Source organism: Podarcis vaucheri (assembly GCF_965113315.1).
Source record: "Podarcis vaucheri genome assembly, chromosome: 10".
NCBI lineage: Eukaryota > Metazoa > Chordata > Lepidosauria > Squamata > Lacertidae > Podarcis > Podarcis vaucheri.
The window spans coordinates 39,597,163-39,614,588 of NC_138748.1; positions in this window are offsets into that span (position 1 = coordinate 39,597,163).

Below are 17,426 nucleotides of genomic sequence, written 5' to 3' on the forward strand. Positions count from 1 at the left end.
TACACTTCTCGCACCCCTCTTGATGGCAGATTTGACCCAAAGGCCTGGGTTTTTGGCATAAACTGCTTTAAACAAGACATTTAAAATATTTTCTAGATGTGCAATCTAGAATTTAATGGACTAGGCAAGGTAAGTAGATTTTTTTTTTTTTTTTTGCTGAACAATTTCCTTATACCCAACCTGATTAATATAAAATACTTTGATCCCACTATTTCCCATCAAAATTAGTGGAACTCACAACCTGACCCTAAACTTGTTTACTTGGAAGTAAGCCCCATCGATTTCTGTTTAGCTTTGGCCCCAATAAACACACATTGGATCTTAAACAGTTTCAGCTTCATTGGAGTTGAATGCAAGCTTCCTAGTTAGCGTAGCAGCACTTAAGCCAGCATTCAAGCAAGAAAGCAATTCCACTGCGTTAGGGTTGCTGCTCACAGGTACTTTGCTGAATGTGGTCCTTCTGCATCTTGGTGAGAGCAGAATAGCAAACAGTTTGCCTCAAACATTATGCATATGGGAATGTGTGTGTTTTAGATTTTTTTTAAAAAAAACACCATATAAAGTTTGATATCTTTATAATCTAGTGGGATTAGATATAGTGCTGTTTTATGTCAGAATTGTGGTTGGGGATACCTCTTTAAAATCTCCATTTTTATAGCAAGCTTAGAGGTAGCAGGCATCTCAAACGACAAGGTCACCTTCAGAGGACATTTAATTTGGAGGGAAAGATTAAAGTTTTTCGAGCTGCAGCAACAACAGCACTGTTCTGTTTTTAAAGGCGATTGACACATGTGTGTCTGCAGTGGCATCAAATTTTAGTTTCAACCTTTCCCCTAGCAATTCCTAATTTTGAATTTGCCTTTTATGCTGCCATAGCACACTGAAGGTCAAACTAGATGTGATGCTCAGTGTGACACTGTCATTCTCAGTGAAGTTTCAATACACGTTTCTCCTTTCTGGGCAAAGTCATGTGAAATTTGTCTCCTGAACCTTATAGTGTGGAAAAATCCATTGGGAATTCTGCATAACTTTTTTTGTTGGGTTTTCATTACTTAGAATAGCCTGCAAATCTGGCTTCATCACTGTTCATTCCTGACTCTCAGTCAGCTATAAATATGTTTAAAAGCAACGGTCCATGGAGGCTCCTTCTTTTGACTTCATGCTATTGTGAAACCTCTCCATTTATCTCCACCTTCTGTGCAGGAAGGAATACTGCCTCCACCCTATTTTTAAATCTGGTCACAGATCCTAGTTGCTGGTGTCAATTATCTATTGACATTTAAAATTCTAGAACAACGTTCATTTTAAGCCTTGGATAAAATGGCTCGAAACAGTGTTGCCCAAAATATTTGGGCTCCTCTCCAATATTGGGGCAGCTTCTTCCCACGGGGCTGCTTTATTGAGCATGCAGGATGGCAAATTTCATTTTGTTCCCAAATACATGGCCTGATTTCTTGGGATAGATAATTGGACACGAGTCTCGTTTCAAACAGAGGGATACATTCTCTGTCCATAAGAAAGAGGAAAAGAAAAGAAAGGCAAAGCGGAAAGCAAAAACAATTTCGTTCTTTTTCTGTGGCTAAGAAGCGAGCCATAAACATTAGGAAGTCTGAGACAGAGATGGGGATTTGACTGGTAAAAGTTATTACTGATAGGATAGTAGTCGCTGAGACGGAAGATGTGAAAATCATAATAGCTTCTCAGGTGCATATTCATGATATGAGCTGTGTTACCGAGCAGGTCAAGCAATCAGTTTTACATTCATATCCTGAGCTTCAGTCATTTTTGTTAGAATGCTCTCCTGTGATCAGCTAATTCTTCTGGGGCATAGAAATTTATTCTTGTGTGAAGACTGTCTTATTTAGCAAAGGTGGAAGGAAATTCAAAACTGTCCGTGACCTAATTCTAGATGACCAAGATAATGCTCTTTTTAGTCTACTTGTCTTTGTATGCTAGCTTATTTGCTAAGGTAGAAGTTTGGTGTTGTGTTTGGGTATGTTTACTGCTTCAAAGAAGAGAGATTTTGGAGGTGTTACTATTTATTTGTTTATTGCATTTATATTCCACTTTTTCCTCTAAGGAGCTCAAAGTGGTGTACACGGTTCTCTCTTTTTTAATTTATTCCCCACAACACCCCTGTGAGGAAGGTTAGGCTGAGAGGCAGTGATTGGGGAAATCACAAACACAACCTATTTATATGGCTAGGGATTGCTGAGGCTTACTGATCCACGACTGTTGCTGTAAATCAACAGGATTCATCCACAAATATTTCCTGGGTAGTTCTGCAACATCTCTTCATTCACAATCTTGGGATATTTACAGTTCACGAACTGCTTGCATTGAATTCTGAATCCTGCACAATTCTACTCGCCTAAGACGCGGGACATGGGTGGCGCTATGGTCTAAACCACAGAGCCTAGGGCTTGCCAATCAGAAGGTTGGCAGTTTGAATCCCCGCAACGGGGTGAGCTCCCGTTGCTTGGTCCCTGCTTGTGCCAACCTAGCAGTTTGAAAACATGTCAAAGTGCAAGTAGATAAATAGGTACTACTCTGGCGGGAAGGTAAACAGCATTTCCATGTGCTGCTCTGGTTCGCCAGAAGCGGCTTAGTCATGCTGGCCACATGACCTGGAAGCTGTATGCCAGCTCCCTCAGCCAATAAAGTGAGATGAGCGCTGCAACCCCAGAGTCGTCCATTACTGGACCTAACTGTTGGGGGTCCCTTTACCTTTACCTTTAAGATAATGTCTAGTCATACCTTCCAATAGGGATGGGGGCAGGCAACTCCCATCAACCTGAGACAGCATGACTAATGGTGGGAGTTATAGTACAGTGGTACCTCGCAAGACGAATGCCTCGCAGGACGAAAAACGCGCAAGACGAAAGAGTTTTCCGTTTTTTGAGTCGTTCCGCAAGACGAATTTCCCTATGGGCTTGCTTCGCAAGACGAAACGTCTTGCGAGTTCTTGCGAGTTTGTTTCCTTTTTCTTAAAGCCGCTAAGCCGTTAATAGCCGCTAAGCCGCTAATAGCCACTAAGCCGCTAATAGCCGTGCTTCGCAAGATGGAAAAAACCGCAAGACGAAGAGACTTGCGGAATGGATTAATTTCGTCTTGCGAGGCACCACTGTACAACTTCTGTTGGGCCACAGGTTCCCCATCCCTGCATTACAAAGTACCGTATTTTTCACTCTATAACACACACCCGACCATAACACACACGTAGTTTTTAGAGGAGGAAAATCTGTAGGCATGCCATCCGTAGGCATTCCCTCCATAACACGCACAGACATTTCACCTTACTTTTTAGGAGGAAAAAAGTGAGTGTTATGGTGCAAAAAATACGGTCATTATCTTGAAGTGAAACAGCACTGAATCAAGTTTCTGGGGTCTCATTGCTATTTTTGCTGTTGCTAATTGGCTAGTCAGCCTGGCATGAATGTAGGCTGTCAATGTAACCAGGGAAGGCTCTCTAGGCCACAACCGTGCTCAGTACCTCCTGCCCTCTCCCTGCTGCTTAAATTTTGATTAGGACTCCAATTTTGATGGCCATGCAGTGGCTACTTGCAGTTTGACCCACTGGCTACCTCTGTGCATAGTCACACTGGGCAAGGTTCTGGATTTGCTCTTTCAATTCTAGTAATCTCTTTTCTTCGGCTAGCAAATGAGGTATCATTGTATTGGAAAACTGAATGTCTGGCACTCAGTTAAAAATTACACAATTGCATACTCACACCCCATTTTAAACCTGCTTTCAGCCTGTATTTAATTTTAAGCTAAATTGGGTTATATTCCAGTTAATTAGCTTTCTGACCATTTTCTTGATTTTTTATTTTGTTTTGCTTTTGCATTCTCAAACAGTGTAGTGGAATACCAGTTAGCAAGAACCTGCTTGTACATTCATCAGCCAGTGCTGATTTTGTGATGTTTCAAAGGACCTGCCTTGTAGATTCAAGGCTGAAGATCTGCACAAGGAAGCTGTATGACTCACACCTTTGTCTTTATTGCTTGTGCTTGTGTACGAATAGAGAAGCATGTGTGATAATGCTAATAATGGCAAAGAGTACATGTTGTCTTACTGAAACTACAAAGCTTATAAGAATTTGGACAGGGCAGGACAGGACTGTTTCTCTCTATAAAGGAAGGACTGCGTTGTTATGGATCAAAACTGCAGTAGCTTTTGAGCATCCTCTAGTGGGGTTACACATCTTGAAAACTGAGTCTATTGATGCAACCCAAAGTCCAATAAGATTTTATTTATATTTTTAATGTACTTATACCTCATCTTTATGTGCCAAAACAAAAATATACAAATTAGCTTACAGTGTGTGTGTGTGTGTGTGTGTGTGTGTGTTTTAAGAAAAAGAGCTTGAAGGTAAGAATTTCAGAAATGGGCATAGGAGAGAACAAAGTGGAATAGTGAGATCAGTAAAAGCTTTCACTTCATCTGGTCAAATGCCCACCCCCTTAAAAATCTTAGAAAGGGGGACAGGTGAGCTTCCCCAGGACTGCAGAGAAGGTTGCTATGTATGTCTTTGCCAGCAGCTCTTCAGTCCACAATGTGGAACAAGAAATGAATCCTATTAAACTCAACTGGCTATACTTCTGAGTAAACATGGATGCCTTTGGTTTTAATGTAAAACAGAGACCTTTGGCTAGATGTTGCTGAACGGCAACTCCAGTGAGCCTGAGCAAACATGGTAAGTGGATAGGGATGATGGGAGTAGTTGTTCAGCAAGATTTGGAGGGAATTTTTAAAATCTATTTCTGGGCTTTCCCTGGCATCCACTCCCTGGCTCCCACCCTTGACTTCTCTGTGTGCCCTTTTGACAGGGTTGGATCTAGCGTTAGGGGAAGACTTGGGCAAAAGGCTCCCTTTCTCCATACCCCATCCCCTTCTCCTTGTGGCTTTTGTTGCTACCATGCTGTGCCTCTGAGCCCAATCTGCCCAGGAAGGGAGAGGAAGGAGGGCAACGTGAGCAGAGGCTGCTGCTGCTGCTTTTACTCTTTGCTCCCATCGCTGCTCACTTATTTGGAGAGGGCAGCTGAACAGCAAGGAGTGACAGCAGGGAGGAGGAGGAGAGTCAATAAGATTGGAAGTGGGGACCCGGCCAGGTAGTGGTTTTATCTTGCAATGCTAAATGTGTTTCCATTCCGTTCCTAGGCAATGAATTTTCTATCAACCCATTTTGATTCGGCAGAACACTTGAAACTAATGTACAGGCAATGGAAGGAATTTGTCAATGGAATTATGCATCAAGAGTTGCTCTATTGATTTGATAACTATTGTCTTTGCTTTAAGCCTCTGATTCTAAAGCACAAATTGCATTGATAATAAATAAATCCAGGACTAACTATAGGAAGTACTTGACTCTAAATACGTTTACCTGATTTATAATAGAACATGATTCCAACTAAGTATGCATATGCCACAACTTTAAAGTATTTCAGATTAGAATGGCAGTGGTTCCCAGGACCCTTAACACGCTACAGTCCAGGATTTTTTGAGGTGTGTGTGGAATGCACTTTAAATGTGTTTTAAATGTGTAATATGTACACAGCCTTAGTAAAGAAGCAGATTCCTTTCAGTGATGTCACCCCACGATAATATCTCAGAATGCAAAGGGAGTGTGTGTGTGTGCGTGCGTACACACACACACACACAAATATATTCTGAAATGCTATGGAATGTTTTCATTTGGCATTATCCAAAATGGAAAAAAAGGAGCACAGGTATGTGAGGACAGTTGCACAGAGTGAAAACAAGCACAGAAAGAGGAACAAATGGTCAAGGCAGCTGGGGGCGGGTGTCACACTAAGGCAAGGATGAGGTGTGCAGGACTAAAAGCAAAGGTACAGAGACAGAGGAGTGTGTTGGGAAGCATCTATGGGAGCTGTGAAGAAATGGCGCATGTGCCCAGCAGGAGCAGAGAGAAAAGACACAGTGGATGCACATATCAGAGGGGGGAGAGAACCTATGGATAGACACAGCGGGGAGTGGGAAAGAGATAGATGGCAACTAGGCTTGTGGGAGTGGGGGAGGAGAAATAGTGAATGTACGCAGCAGGGGGAGAGCGAGCGAGAGAGACATGCAGCAGATGCAAACAGCAGGGGAGAGAGGCGTTTGGAGCAGGGAGAAAGCTCCTAGGAGAAAAGTCGAAAGAAGCCACTGCAAAATTAATAAAAGATAAAATATGGTCATAAACCATAGTCCAAAATACCTATTTTGTACTTTGCAATTAATATGAAAAGCATGGGGGGGGGGGAGGAAGATGAAGAAAATGCAGTGCATATAATGCATTTAAAAACCCCACTCTCTTTCCCTCCCCGTCATTTTTCTTTTTCTTTTTCTAATAAATAGACTTTGCTTGAAATAATGGCTCTGGCTGCACATTTATAATGGATATGGAAAGTTGGTGCCTGCTTTACTGGCCCCCTTCACCTGCAGACACAGAAACAGAGGGCCTGATCCAGGCCCTTTGTCAGAGGCATTCACTTTGGAAGAGCAAGAAATAAATATTCGTTGTCCAAGTCAAACTTTCTTGAGCTGTGAACTACTGATATTAAACGTTTGCAGGCCTAACGTAAATGAGAACAGAATATTTTACCTGGCATAATCAAAACAATAATCTGTTAGGTAAGGCTGGAGTGAGTCTTTCATTTCCAGGACTGGCTTGTGCGTACGGTCAGCGTAACCTATTTTATTCGAATGGCCCAGGAGACATTTGGAAAATGCCATTTGGAAAACCAGAGGCTGGGATAAATATGAGTGGTTATTTACATAGGTTACATTGCCATGGAGATATATAAGAAATCTCGATACTCATATGATGGCTTACCATAATATTTTTTTATTTTTTTTTTAAGAAAACATTGTTCATTAAAACTGTGGATGACATATTTTTATGATGGCTCTGACTAGGTTCAATGCAAACACTGCATATATTTAGTATGCAACCCGAAACCATGAAATCCACTGAGGAATACCCCATTGACTTCAATGGCATTTGAGCTGGCATATTATTGCCTTGTGGCCGAAAGATGGGGTGAGGTGCCCTGTCTCAGCCAAGTGATTTAAGACTATTTATGTAAGCAAAAGCGGTGAAAAGACAGAAAGGAGAGCTCACTTCCTTCCTTTTGTCTAAGCTTTTTGTGAAAGTGCCTGGATATGTTACAACTTGTCATTTTCTGTGGCTCAGTCATTATCAAAGGTGTCTCACTCTGAGATATGCTAAGGCTACAACTGACAAATCATTTATTCTGAAATGCTGCAGCCAGCAAGCCCAGTCCCTAGAACAGAATAAGAGCTCAGGTACTAAAATTTGGCACTCTAGTCCTAAATACATTGATTTTAGTAATATGCCCCTGTGGTGTCTAGAATTTTATTCCAAGTATGTGTAGGACTGTTGTCTGACCCCCTGATCCTGATCTCGGAAGTAACCCCTTGCCTGAATCCCCACCCTGAACTCCTAAACAGGTAAAATCTGCTTAGTATTGCAACCAAACCCGATTCATATACAGTAGTACCTCTGGTTACGAACTTAATTCATTCTGGAGGTCCGTTCTTAACCTGAAACCGTTCTTAACCTGAGGTACCACTTTAGCTAATGGGGCCTCCTGCTGCTGCCGCACGATTTCTGTTCTCATCCTGAGGTAAAGTTCTTAACCCGAGGTACGACTTATGGGTTATCAGAGTCTGTAACCAGAAGTGTTTGTAATCCGAGGTACCACTGTAAATTATTACAATAATTTACACAATATACATGTTGTTTGTGTCAAAAAATTGTGTGTGGGAAAGAGTCAGCTTCACATATATCTAGGTAGGTTAAATAAAAAGGATGACCACAAACCTCCCATCTGATGAGCGATACACTTACACACACACACACACACACACACACACACACACACACACAATTTTACCATATGCTGAGCAGCATAACAACAGCACCTTTTAGTAATAGGTGCACATTGTAATTGGGGGGGGGGGAGAGTCCAATATGGCTGGGAGCAGCGTGCTCTTTCTTCCTGTCTCTGCCCCCTCAAAGGCATTTCCATAACTGTAGCAGGCACTCCTGGCATGATGACACAGCAGGGGGTGGCTTTGCTTCTGCCATTGGCCAGCAACATTGTACTTGAGCATCATTCCTTGGAGCAAAACAAGCAATCGGCAAGAGCTACTTTGAAGGAGTTGTTAAAATGGAACTAATTAAATCCAAGTTCTTCAGCTTAACAGGGCTGTCAGTCTGTCTGTTCAACAAAATACCATTCCACTGAATAATGCAACAGCTCTTCCTCTTATTGACGTCTGACTTTTCCGGTCCTCTCAGTGGTAGACCTTCCCAGCAAAATCGAGCGTTCCACATCATAAACCGACAAAGTTCTTTTGAGCTTGGAACCTCACATGGGTTATCTTTACTAAAAGGCATAAGAGGAACAGTAGGCATTCCTTTATGAAAACATGTCTTTGCTCCCTCAGAGGCCATGTCTGATGGATAGAGACTCAAGTTCTAGGAATACAGGTGCTACAGGGAAAAACAAAACAAAACAAAACAAAAGAAAACACCATGGGTTCCACAGTTCTTGATCTCATACAATGTTGTTATGAAAAGCATCCCACTAGGGGGCAGAATGGCTATGTTGCTTAATATGAGTTTGCTTTTCAGCAGGAAGACAGAATTTAGGCTGAGGGTAAGGCACTGTTAGCAAAAATGCTCATACTAAGACAGGCTGTTGTTTGTAGCTGTGAGACGAAGTGAGTTAAAACATTGTGGTGCAGGCATGGGGATAGGGCGACCAAATGCAAAAGAGGACAGGTCTGATGACTGCTGACAGAACCGTATAGATGAACAACCACAGTCTTTACTTGAAATAAAAAAATTCCTTCCAGTAGCACCTTAAAGACCAACTAAGTTAGTTCTTGGTATGAGCTTTCGTGTGCATGCACACTTCTTCAGATACACTTTACAGATACAGTCTTTACTTGGTCCAGCATGACAAACAGCAGCAGCAGCTAAAATCCCCATTTTTGTAAAAGGAATGTGTAAAAGGAATGTGTCCTTTTACTTTACTTTAGTTTACTTTACTTTACTTTTACTTTAAATGCATCTCTGGGTTATTTGTGGGGCCTACTTGGTGTTTTTACATGAGTAGAATGTGTGCTTTTATTTAAAATGCATCTCTGGGTTTTTTGTGGGGCATAGGAATTTGTTCATCCCCTCCCCCATATAGTCCAGCTCCCCACAAGGTCTGAGGGACAGTGAACCGGCCCCCTGCTGAAAAAGTTTGCTGATCCCTGTGTAAGACCAACAGCAAATGTTTTACATCTCTGCTAATTAATGCACTGCTATGATTGTATCTATCTTCCCAAACAACATCTTTACGTTTTTGGAGATGCTTAAGGTTTCAGGGTTATGGGGCTTACACTAGTTGCTTGGGCAGAAATGCCTAGGGACTGAATGTGGCTCTCCAGAACCCTCTCTCTGGCCCTCAGAACTCGCCCCAGGCCACACCCCTCAACAGCCTTGCTTCCTATCCTCCTTGAATGATTTGGCCTGCCTGGAGTGTGTCACTGAACTCTGGATGAGGATTAGATAGGGATGAGTGAGTATGTGCAGAAACTAGCCTGAGAGCCAAAGGTAGTATTGACATTTGTTGCCAATCACTGGCATGTGGCCCCTGGAAAGCTGTCCAGAAGGAAATGTGGCCCTTGGGATGAACAAGGTTTCCCCACCCCTCCCAGAACTCTGCTAGGGCAAAAGAGCTGCTGTCTTTCTGACCAAAATCAAGATGCAGATTTCATTATGTGCCGCATGATGTGCTATTTTCAATGCATTTTCGGCTTCCATCCTGTCTATTGTTGCTCACAACACTTATTGTGAGCTCTTTGGGGCAAGGATTTCTTCTAGGGAAAGCATTATGCGCTAATATAGTATATGAACAACCACGATGACAATGTGATTGGTGAATGTTACCCTCAGACTGATGAGGTTGTAGGAGGAGAAAAGGGTGCAGTAGCCAAGGAGGAGAAAGTGGGGCAGGCCATATATAAATAATCTGGTATGGGGGAGTCTAGTGGTGCTGGGCAAGAGGAACAAGGAAGGTGGAGAAGAAGAGAGGAGGTGACTTAGGACCAGGCACAGTGATGTTTCTGTGTTGGAGGAGAACAGTGGATGATCTATGGGGCTGAGAATCAGGGTGAGATTTTATAAACTTAGAGAAACAATGAGGGCTGCCTGGGGAGCCGTTTTGGAAAGGATGGGGAGGAGAGATTTCAATAGGCGAGGGAGAGATTTATAGCAAGGTTCAAAGGCTCCCAGCTGGATATATTGAAAAACAGCAGTGTTAAGAGCATTTGTTGTGGGTTATTTTCTTCTACAGCAGAATAAATATAGGAATGTACAACCAGGCACTGTTTTAGAACAAAATAAATACTATAAAACAAAGGGAGTGGCGCCTTTGGCATTTGTATTGAGTGCAGGGGCCCATTTAATTGTTATAACAATAGTCTTCCCCCGCCCAAGCTGCATTTAGTAATAGATAAATAAAAAGATGGGAAATCAATCATGTATCTCTTGACATAACATATAGTTTTGCCCTCAGATCGCTACTAGCAGGGAAAAAGACCATCCTGTAAGCTTTAAAACACCACACAGATTAAAAGCAGGGTATAAATCATTCTCCGAGCCCAGTGAGAATTAAAGCTTGTTTAACAAGAGAAATAATTCTTGGAAACTCTTTTGGTTTAATGATTTGGAAGTCAAAAACATGGCAGAAGACCACCCCAGAGGTGCAATGGTACAAAATGAAAGGGGAGCCAAGCCTGAATTTATCAGAAGACATTTTTCGGAGATTTCATTTTCACAAGTCCAGTCACTTTGCAGATTTTTCACTGGAAACATTACTTTTGTGACAGTGCCTTCCTCCATGCCCTTGAACTGTGCTGGGTCTGGGCTGAATTGTTCAAATTGGTGGCCATGCTGCCAGCACACAGAGAGCCAGTGTGGTGTAGTGGTTAAGAGCGGTAGTCTCGTAATCTGGGTAACCGGGTTCGCGTCTCCGCTCCTCCACCTGCAGCTGCTGGGTGACCTTGGGCCAGTCACACTTCTGTGAAGTCTCTCAGCCCCACTCACCTCACAGAGTGTTTGTTGTGGGGGAGGAAGGGAAAGGAGAATGTTAGCCGCTTTGAGACTCCTGAAGGGGAGTGAAAGGCGGGATATCAAATCCAAACTCCTCTTCTTTTTCTTCACACTTGCTACTTCCACTGACACTTGAAGTGACGGCAAACCCAAACCAACCCAAACTCTTAGGAAAAATGAAAGAAGCTCCTCCCTCTTGAGAAATTGGTTGAAATGGTTCCCCCAGTTTCTCTGCCCACAAATAGGTGGAGAATTTTCAGATCTCATCTGCAGATAGCTCTAAACGAAAGTACAATGATTTACATCCTACAGAAATTTGGAAGGATGAATTTGCTGTGACTTTTTATTTGCAGGTCTAAAATTGCAGTGGTATAAAATTGTGGGCATTTGTACATCCCATAGCTAAAGCCCCTCACTTCATATTATATCTGATATAATATCTGATGATATTAAAGAATGTGATTTTTCTTCCGTTTTCACTGATGAAGACATAGTGCAAAGACAGATGAAGACAAATTACTCCAAACTCTGGTATAAGGCAGCTATTTATGTCTCTTAAACTATATGATAACGACCAAGACCTTGTTTCTGTTAAATACAAAATATGACAGCTGAATAATTTACTATTGATCATTGTGGGATTATTAATGCATTTTGCTGAACAGGTGTCTTACTTTTTTTGGAAGTGGTAAATAATGAGCGGCTCCAAACAGCACAATAAATCATAGTAATGTCTCCATGATTCAGTCATTTCATGTTAAATTGGCAAAGAGCTGCTAACTCTCGTTTCCCAGTTCTGTGGCTGCAAGATGCAAATTTCTTCCCAAATGGTTTTTGCCTTGGAAATTGTAATAGAACGCTTGACTTTGTTCCCAAAGTTGTTATAAGCATCCCTCCTGAGAGATGTGTCCAGTGAATTCTGGATCTGTAAGTGCCAATAGGGGGTGAAGATTAGTGTATAATATCACTAATGGAGGACCTGTTAGATAGAAGCTGGTTCACAATACCCGCACACTTACAGCATGCTACAGTTCCATGCATGTGCTGCTTCTGAAAACTCAGTTATGGCCCCACGCGCTTGGATCCTGGTTAGCTTGCACATCCAGACCATTCAGACATTTTCTCCATCCTCCAAGAATAGGATTTGCCCACATTCTTCATCTTGCACAATTAAATTAACTTTTATTTCTTTTCTTACATTTTTATCCCACCTTTCTCCCGTCATGGAACCTAAGGTGGTATATATGCAGTTCTCAGGGGGGTCACCTGACCAGAGACAGATCTGCTTAGCTTCAGCAAGGTTGTGTGCCCTCATGTGCCTTCAGAAGAGGGATGGGGTGGGGGAAATTCAATTCAGCTCACATTTAAAGGCAAACCCACCTAATTTGCACTTTCTGAAACAATATACAAACTGAAACACAGCCATCCTTTGACATGTACATTTCCCTGAATTTTGCAATGCAGTTCTCCAGCCAAGTAATGGGTACAAAAAAGTGCACACTAGGATAAAGTGTTCATAAAAATGCAGATGAATGCATACACAGAGATGCATTATATTTCAAAAGTCTGAATATTAGGCAAAAATGAATACAAACATGCATATTAAAATAAATTTGCAGTAAACTCATGATTTTTTATGAGGACATTTTTTTTTAACTAACTGAAATTTGAAGAGCTGAACTTAAGCCTGGAATAATGAGAAACTTGGAGAAACTGAAACTGCCAGAGTTGCCCATCCCTGCTTAAGATCATACTCTGGGAACTGATAAATGCCTATCATACTAATAGGCATCAGTAATTATTGCACAATTCTGATTTATTGTATAACTTTTAATCATTTTATTTTCCAAAACATCCGTTTGCCAGTTCATTCAGCACTTTTTATCTGATACCTTAAACTCATTATCAGTATGATGCTCTGATCTGTCAGTTTCATATAAACATGTTAACCCATCTTGTCTAAGTGCAGGTAGATGGGCGGGGTATAAATAATAAATTCTTGTTCTTGTTCTTGTTCTTCTTCTTCTTCTTCTTCTTGTTGTTATTATTATTATTATTATTATTATTATTATTATTATTATTGTTATTATTTATTAATTATCTCTAGTGTTTCAACCAGATTTGTGAATCTTGCTAAATAGCCCTTGTGTGAACAAAACAAATTGCAGTATCCAACTTTTCATCCTTATCCATTTTGAGGAACAGGTAGGTAGCTGTGTTGGTCTGCCATAGTTGGAACAAAATAAAAAAATTCCTTTCAGTAGCACCTTAGAGACCAACTAAGTTTGCTATTGGGATGAGCTTTCGTGTGCATTTTTTATTTTGTTTCATTTTGAGGAAGTTACTATTCAGTCAATTGCCTGATCAAGGCAAGTAATAAACATGCATCAAAATAAATAAGCTCTAATTAATCAGTTAACTAAGTCAATAAAACCTATTTAATAAACCATAAGGCTTTCCAGCCATCAACAAATACTTTATGCCCATTTCCGTGACACGTTCCAGCCATAAAAGTAATCTGAATCTTCTTTACTGACAAACAAGCACCAAGTAACATTCTAAATTAAATGATATCAACGAAAGCTGAAATGCTACAAAATTCTAATAAATTCAGGCTTTCCGATGATCTAATATTCCATCCTAGGACCTCAGTGGGTACTCCTAAGATTTGCACTAAAGAATTCATCCCTATAGTACCCTGTGGCCTTCATTCACAATAAAATTTAGATGCTTGATCTTGGAATCAGGTAGAACTACAGTCTTAGTAACAAGCCAATCTGCTTCACTGTAGCCACTCAGGGGTTGGATGGGAGGGACACAAACAAAAGGTTTGCATCAAGAGAAATTCTCAGTTGCAGAAAGGACAGGTAGGCATCACACTAAAGGCAAATCAAATAGCGATTTTCAGTTGCTGTTTATTTAAGCTTTGCACTCATCCACAATTTTGAATGCTGGGACCTAGAAACAAATTGAGACATCAATCAGTTGCTCTTCTCTCCTCAAAAGAGCCGGACCAATTAGCTGAATACTTTAGAAGAAGCTGTAGCAAAATATAGCTTAAAAACTTATTTGATCAAGCAAGTATCTACTATCTGGCATGTTTGATATTCCACTGAAGAAGACATCATACTGAACAACTCATCTGTACCATGATTATTAGGATAAATCGTTAGCAAAAACATGTGGATAATGGAAACTTCAAAAGCTCAAATCTAATATGATAAATGATGCCAAATACTGTGCATTAGTTTACTTAAGTTAGGTTTTAATGTTTTTAAAATGAATGAAACAATATATCTCTGCGCTGGAGTCACATTATCATAAATGTATTTGCTAAAACAGAAGACATAAATTGCACTTAAATTCAGTAATGTACAGTGGTATGCTTGAATGTTTCTTTGTGATTAAATGTGAACAATTGCTCCTTAAGGTAAAGGTCTGTGTATGTGTGATTAATCAGATTGGAATGACAGTGCGGACAGCTCATGCCATGCCTAGTTATCAGAATGATTGATTTTAGTCTATGCGGCTGGGTGAGAAAATATCTGTTAATAACTACAGCAGCAAAACTCCTGATGTCACTGATAGCTCAAATCACTTTGCACATTCTGTATTATCTGGCTCATTTGCAGACACGGGGAATACAAAATGATGTATTGGATTGCAAAATTATAACAAAAAAGTCACACAGATTTATGCAAGAGCAATGACTGTGTGCTGTATGTATAGAGCAAGTTGAAAATTGCTGCTGTTGTAGCTGTCATGGGCAGGTTATTTTCTTTGGGATGTGTGAAGAATATACTGTCAGGCTTTTATCCCGCTAATGAGTTTTTGGTGCTGTAACACTCTTCCAGTTTGTAGTCTGGTGTTCCTCAGTATTAAGGAACATGAGTACAATCCAATAAGGACCTCTTGTGCATGTTCCAGTGAAATGAATGGGAACATAAACTCCATTCGTTCTGCCAACCTTATTAGTGGGCAACTTATTTGGTGGGTTTTGTACCTGGTGTGAAAAGAGGTGCTTGAATTGTGGGGGCAGTATTAATAATAAAAAGCCCCACCTCTCACTACACCCAATTTTAGCTAAATAATGCACCTTGTAGCGTGTGTTTTTTAAAAAGAGTAAATGGGAGATTTTTTCATAAAAGGCAGGTAGTCTCAGCTCCCTCTGTCCCCATGTAATTTAAACCCTGGATCACATCTGCAATTATATCCACACCTCACCTAGACAGCCTTGTGAATTGACCTGCCCTTGAGATCATCATATTGACTCAACCTTGCTGTCACCACCGCACTGCAGTTGCTGCAGAGATCACTGTTGATCACTGCGGAGTGCTTTGCTGAGTTTAGAAGGTCTACCTTCAGGCAACAGGTACAGGAGGCAGTTCAGTTTGTTTCCATTTTTATAGGTGGATTTTATATTTTAAGGGTCATACAAAATTGAGTGGTTGTTTTGCCCAAGCCTGTTGCAAAGATCAGTCTTGACCTAACGTACTTGATCTTAAGAAGCAATTGTCCAAATTTCATTTCAAGTCCAAACAGGCTAGTGGAGCACACTTGTGCACAGCAACATCACAACACCAGAACAATCACAGGTAGAGTGAGGCTCAGACATCAATAGGACTTTTCAGCCATTGGGCATTTGCCGAGGGCACAAAAATTTCCAGTAACTCTGTGAATGAGCTCTCCATTCTCTTTAGTTATTCTCTCTCTCTCTCTGTTTGTCAAGAGCCCTTCTGCCCATTGAATCAGAGCCACCACTGGTTGCATCTCTCATCTTTGCTACAAGCATTGTGTTGTTTTTTATATGTATCTGTTCAGTCTGAGAACCAATATATATGCAGTTTTTGTCCTTGAAGACAGCCAAGAAAGGGGAAGGCCTTTCTCATTATTGCAGAAGCTTCTAAAAAGAGGACCGGGATTTTATAGGAGGTGTGATCCAGTCAATTTTTGGTCTTATAAATAAAATTATCTTCAGCATTTTTCAGCATGGTGTGGTTATTTTCCCCCACTCTGTATGATTCATATTTCAGACTATATTTTTGACAACCTATTTCGTGCTTCATTGACCACAAAGGTTTGAAATTTTCATCCATATTGGAACAGTAGAGCCAAATTTGTTATGATAAATGGGCAAGTAGGTTTCTTTAATAGATTGCTGCTGGTTAATTCGAGATCTGTATTTTTATTTTTTTTAGGTCCATTGCACTTACTTTTTTTTGGTCAAAAACAATGTGATCAAAAGAGACAAAGAGATCAAGGTGGAACACTGCTTAAGGTATCCTTGTCATGGTGCAAAGATTACCAGGGAATGAGAAGAAAGAAATAGGATTCATGGGCAAAGGGTAATAGCCTTCATGTTGCTTATTCATATTGCGTAAGTCAAAAACATCCATCACTTCCTATTGCAATAGGGCATAACCAATATACAGTCCAGGACTACAGTACAGCATTTTCTATAATAGTAGCATTTCAGAAACTACAAGAAAAGGTTTCTTTATTTCTTTGCATAGCGTATACATTGGTTCCCTGGGAGCCTTCCAGCAAGGCTGAGACTCACTTGGTTTCAGACCCTTTCCTGGTTCTTCTGTGTAGTAAAATGCACATCCTTAAGAATTGCATTAATGATTTTTGATTATTTTGAAACCGTTTGTTATGCCAATTCATAAGCTTCTTCTAATGGTGATCATGATTTAAATTCATAGCTGCATAATTTGTTAATGCTTTGTTTTACTTATTTAGAAAGATTAATGGACCATTTAATCAGAAGACTAAAATTATCAATAAAATGCAGATAATATCAGGAAAATGGTAAAATAACATAAAAGAATTATCATTAAAAGTGGATAAAACAGTATAACATCTAAAAACAAAAAGAATTAACTAAATTATATATCCGAGTAGGCTTCGAAAACTATATAGTGAGTGATTAATATGAGTTGGCAGTTTCAAAGTACAGTGGTCTACTAAGACCCCCAGGTCTGTTTTACTTGTACTACTGGTGAGCCAGGTGTTCCCATCTTATATTTGTGCAGTTGGTTATTCCTGTCTACACATAGAACCTTACATTTGTCTCTGTTTGATTTCATTTTCTTTGTTTGGGCCTAGTTCTCCAATCTGTTAAGGTCATATTGACTTCTGGTTCCATCTTCTGTAGCATTAGCTCCCCCTCCCAGTTTGGTGTCATCTGCAAATTTGACACCAAACTGGGAGGGTTAGCTAATGCTGCAGAATACAGAATTGCAGAAGTCAATTTTCAATAAGCATCCTAATATTCTGTGCCTTAAACTG